This window comes from Amblyomma mixtum, chromosome 7 (genome assembly GCF_055824585.1).
Source record: "Amblyomma mixtum isolate Tamu chromosome 7, ASM5582458v1, whole genome shotgun sequence".
Lineage (NCBI taxonomy): Eukaryota > Metazoa > Arthropoda > Arachnida > Ixodida > Ixodidae > Amblyomma > Amblyomma mixtum.
Window position 1 is genome coordinate 139,262,699 of NC_143018.1, and position 5,412 is coordinate 139,268,110.

The following is a 5,412-nucleotide window of genomic DNA, read 5'->3' on the forward strand; positions in this document are numbered from 1 at the left end:
CTCTGACGTCATACCATGCCTTGTGACGTCAGAGCGTCACGTCATACCAGCAGCGAGAGACGGGCTACCAACTCGGCTCGTCGCGCAGCGGTGGCCGGTAGCCACGGCGTGCAGCACTCCTCCCTCTAGAGGCGCTAGTGACGTTATAGCGTGATGCCATACCAGAAGGGAGTGATGGGCTACCAACTAGGCTCGTCGGGTAACAGCGGCCGCTTGGCACTGTGCGCCGCGCTCCTCCCGCTAGAGGCGCTAGTGACGTTATGGCGTGATATCATACCAGAAGCGAGAGACGGGCCACCAACTAGGCTCGTCGGGTAACAGCGGCCGATTGGCACTGTGCGCCGCGCTCCTCCCGCTAGAGGCGCTAGTGACGTTATGGCGTGATATCATACCAGAAGCGAGAGACGGGCTACCAACTAGGCTCGTCGGGTAACAGCGGCCGCTTGGCACTGTGCGCCGCGCTCCTCCCGCTAGAGGCGCTAATGACGTTATAACGTGACATCATACCAGAGGCGAGAGATGGGCTACCAACTAGGCTCGTCGGGTAACAGCGGCCGCTTGCCACTGTGCGCCGCGCTCCTCCCGCTAGAGGCGCTAGTGACGTTATAACGTGACTCTTTAGAAGCTGACTGCCGGTCAATAACATGTAGTGAATGTTCAGGTGAGTATCACCTGGGTTCTTGTTCTGGTGTGTCAGACTCTACATATAAATCTAAAGGAGACGACTACAGGAAGTCCTGGAAATGCGTAACATGCCGCAAAGGTAAGACAACTGCACCGAATTCTAATGAATCTGATAATGGTACTTTCACTGCGCTTCTGCTTGACATCAACAGTAAATTCAATGAGCTCTTCCCTCTGAAAACCACTGTTAATGATATGGAGGCTCTGATAAAGCACATGTGCGCCCAGTACGATACGGTACTCGAAACCACAGCAGCGCACACTGGTGAAATTAAGACTCTCAACAAAAGAATTTCAAAGCTCGAACAAGCTGGAAGTAACGCTGAACTGAAGAGATTGTCTGCAGCAGTAAATGACCTTGAATACAACAGTCGAAAGCTGAACATCGAAATTCACGGGATGGCGAAACAGGAGAAGGAATGCCTCATGACCAGAGTAAACGACCTAGCCAAAGAACTAGAACTTGAACCTCTCAACGAGCAGAATGTCTCTGCCGTTCACCGTCTTCCTTCACAAAAAGATAAGACCCCCGGTGTGATTGTTCGCTTCACGCAACAATCGACACGAGACAAATGGCTTGAAAAAAGGAAGGCTGTATCAAAGGTCGACAAGGACGTGTTTATAACTGAGAACCTAACTACGCAAAATAGGTTGCTGCTCAAGACTACAAAAGAATGGGCACTTGAAAACAATTTCCGGTCTGTGTGGCATCGCCATGGAAAAATTTTGATCAGGAAAGAAGAACATGCAGATGTTCACGTGATCAAGGCTAAGACCGATCTCGAAAAATTGGTAGACTGATACCTACGTACTATGCGTAGGTTTGTGCAGTTTTAGACATGGCTTCTGCAGGCTGGTTATCGCCTTCTGACTTCTTTTTATTTCGTTGGACCAGAACATAAAAAATCTACTCGATGCTTTCATTTAAACTGCTAATCAGTACGAAACAAACATGACATGCTTGACCTTTTTTTCAGCAGCTTATCATTTCAGTTTGACTTTATCATGCTGTCCGAAACATTGTATGATCAACACTCAGCTGTTTGGCAACTCCCTGGTTATCAGTGCTTTACTTGAAGTCGAGAAATGTCGCGCGGAGGCGGCGTCAGTTTGCTTGTTCGTGAAAGCATATATGTAGAGCCCATTAACGAATTTTGTTGGATTACTGCTGACTATGAAGTTCTATCAGTTGTGTGTGCTCGCACTATATATTCTGTTTTTTACCGACCACCAAGTGGAAACCTAGACACATTTTTTCAGTTTCTTGAACGGTTTTTATTGTATATGTCTGAATTGAGTTATGAAGTTGTGTGGGGTGGCGACTTCAATATCAATATGATGGTCGATAGCCCATCAAAACGCAATTTTGAGGCAGTTATACACACACATGGTTGTTTGAATGTCATAACAGCACCTACCAGAACCACTAGTAATACGTCCACATGAATCGATCTGTTCATTACAAGCGCTGCATTAGGTAGGATTAAATCGGGAGTTTTTTCGTGTGGTCTTAGTGATCACATGCCCATAGTTTTAAGTCTAAACCGTAAAGGCTATGGATCAACTACTACTGACATTTTCAAACAAGCAATCACGCAGAACGGGCTAGACAGTTTCCGTGACGTTATGGAAAGCACAGACTGGACGGATGTCTATGCGGTACAAAATCCCTATATTGCTTATGAAATTTTCCTAAAAATCTTTTCCACTTGTTATCATAGACACTTTCCCTGTAGTATTAAGCGAAAGAGACCTTCCAGGATTCGCAAGCCATAGATTACAATGCGACTATTTGAAAAAATAAAATAAAAACAAGCTATACGATATGTTTATCAAGTCCCGTAATCCAGATGACTGGACTGAGTTCAAACGCTTTCGCAATCGCCTCACAAACGAACTGCGCAGCGCTAAAACCACTATCATACCGACTTGTTCAAGTCATGTGAAGGCGACAGTCAGAAGACTTGAAAGCAACTTAATGTTTTATGGAATCATACGCCGAGTTCCCAACTACCTGTGCAGATTGTTATAAATGGTGTTCAGATAAGCGATGACTCACTGCCTGACTCCTTTAATGAATTTTTAACCAGCAATAATGACATTCCCGTATGCACAAACCGCCTGCGATTTCATACGAACAAGCATTCCGGATACTCTATTTATGCACCAGACCAATGAATCCGAATTAACCTGTCTCTTTTCTGGACTCAGCAATAGTCGCAGCCTGCAGATAATGCCAATTAGGTATATCCTAGATATCATTGCTCCAGCGTTGGCATATGTTTACAACTTATGCCTAAATGCCGGACACTTCCCGCAGAAAATGCAAGTCGCTAATGTAATCCCTTTATTCAAGCGTGGTGACAGGACCCTAATAACAACTTATAGGCCCATATCAATTCTGTCAGTTTTTTCAAAAGGTCTCGAAAAGATAATATTTAACCGTCTCTCAGCATTTCTTGAGAGTAATTGCCTCATAACTCACTGCCAGTACGCGTTCCGCAAACACCTGTCTACTCAGCTTGCCCTCTTGGAGCAAAAAGAATTTATCCTCAGGAACATTGAACTTCGTCTACTTACACTCGGTGTACTAATAGATTTTACAAAAGCATTTGACTGCATTAATCATGATCTTCTACTTAAAAAGTTAACCTACTATGGTATATGTGGCGTTGCTCATGAAATAATTAGGTTATATCTGGGCTCTAGAGCTCAATATACACATGTCAATAACATATCCTCTCAAATAAAAACATAAGAATAGGAGTGCCGCAGGGTAGTATACTTGTACCCCTCCTTTTCAATATTTATGTTAATGATATTGGTAATATTGATCATGATACCAAATACATAATCTATGCTCATGATACCACACTCCTGTTTTCTTCTCATGATACCTCAGACTTATTAAGAATTGCTAATAAAGTACTAGAAAAACTACATGTATGGTCGATCAAAAACGAACTCATTATAAATGCAACTAAAACAAAAACCATATTATTCCAAGCCAAGAACAGAAACGCTACACTACCTGCAGACATCACACTTAATATGGATAAAATTGAACTAGTGAATTGAGTAAAACGCTTAGGAATTGTCTTCGACCATGACATGTCCTGGAACAGCAATTCATCATCCCTTGTAAGTAAACTATCCCAGGTAGTTGGATTAATTTTTTCCCTTAGGTATCTTCCTCGTAATGTAAAATTGCTTACATATAAATCTCTCTTTATGGGGCACCATAATTACTGCTGTATTGTCTGGGGTACCACGTCTGCCACAAATGTAGGTCGGTTACTTGTCCCTCAGAAAAAATTTCTGCGCGCGGTATGCGATGTGAACTCGGATTTCCCAAGTGAACCTTTGTTCCAAGAGCTTAATATATTGAGAGTGCATAATTTATGCAACTACATATTAGTATCTTGGAAAAAACAGCGCTAAACGAAAGGACAACGAAAAAGAGTACAACAGGACCGGCGCTGACTATCAACTGAAGGCTTTATTAGGAACAACACGCAATATATACTCCAATGACAACCAAGAACGCATGGCAACACCAAAAGCTACAATGATACATCAATCACCTGGATCCAGATACTTCAGTTCACAGTCATGAACTGTTACAGAGGGGTTGCTCACGCACGAGTCACTGTTTTTTTTAATATGAAAGGCTTCACTGATTTCCCGTGTTAGTTTATCTTTGTGTTTGTACAGAATCTTAGAAAGAAACGAAGAAAAACAAAAAAAGGTTGCCAGATTAGGCATGACCGGCGGTTTGTCCCTTGTGCTGAAGGGGTTGTGTATCAAGTGCCGTTCACGTGCGGGAAGACCTATATAGGTCAAACAGGAAGGTGCTTGAACACCCGCTTAAGAGACCACAACACTTCATTAAGGGGGGCTCCGTCGTCAAACTTGGCCTTGCATTATAGGAACTGTTCCCAGAATAACCAACCTGATTCTTCTGAAAAATCATGTACCCCCATTTTTAACGAAACTAAGATTCTGTACAAACACAAAGATAAACTAACACGGGAAATCAGTGCAGCCTTTCATATTCAAAAAAACAGTGACTCGTGCGTGAGCATCCCCTCTGTAACAGTTCATGACTGTGAACTGAAGTATCTGGATCCAGGTGATTGATGTATCATTGTAGCTTTTGGTGTTGCCATGCGTTCTTGGTTGTCATTGGAGTATATATTGCGTGTTGTTCCTAATAAAGCCTTCAGTTGGTAGTCAGCGCCGGTCCTGTTGAACTCTTTTTCGTTGTCCTTTCGTTTAGCGCTGTTTTTTCCAAGAAACATGTACCAACTAGCTCAACTCTCCGTTTTATTGAAGGACATATTAGTACACGCATACATTAAGGAATGCAAATTGAATAATTTTGCCATCCGTTCAACAGCCAATCTTACACAAAATCGATTTCACTACCAAACGCGATGTCCGGAATAATGGTATGTAACACACACGCGAACTAATTACGGTAAGCAAATGATTGCTTCCACCCTAGCTGCCTTGCTCAATCCACTAATCTCAGAGAATATTCATGTTTTACACCTTTCATTGTCTACTCTACACAATTATTTTTTCCACTAATATTGAGCGTGTGTTTTTATTATCAACCATTGGATTAGTCATCGTAAACCAGTACTATGCATGTTCCTTGCCTATTGTATTTGTTTTATGACTGAGTGAGTGATTATATTCATGCTGCTGTATTTTTGAATACTA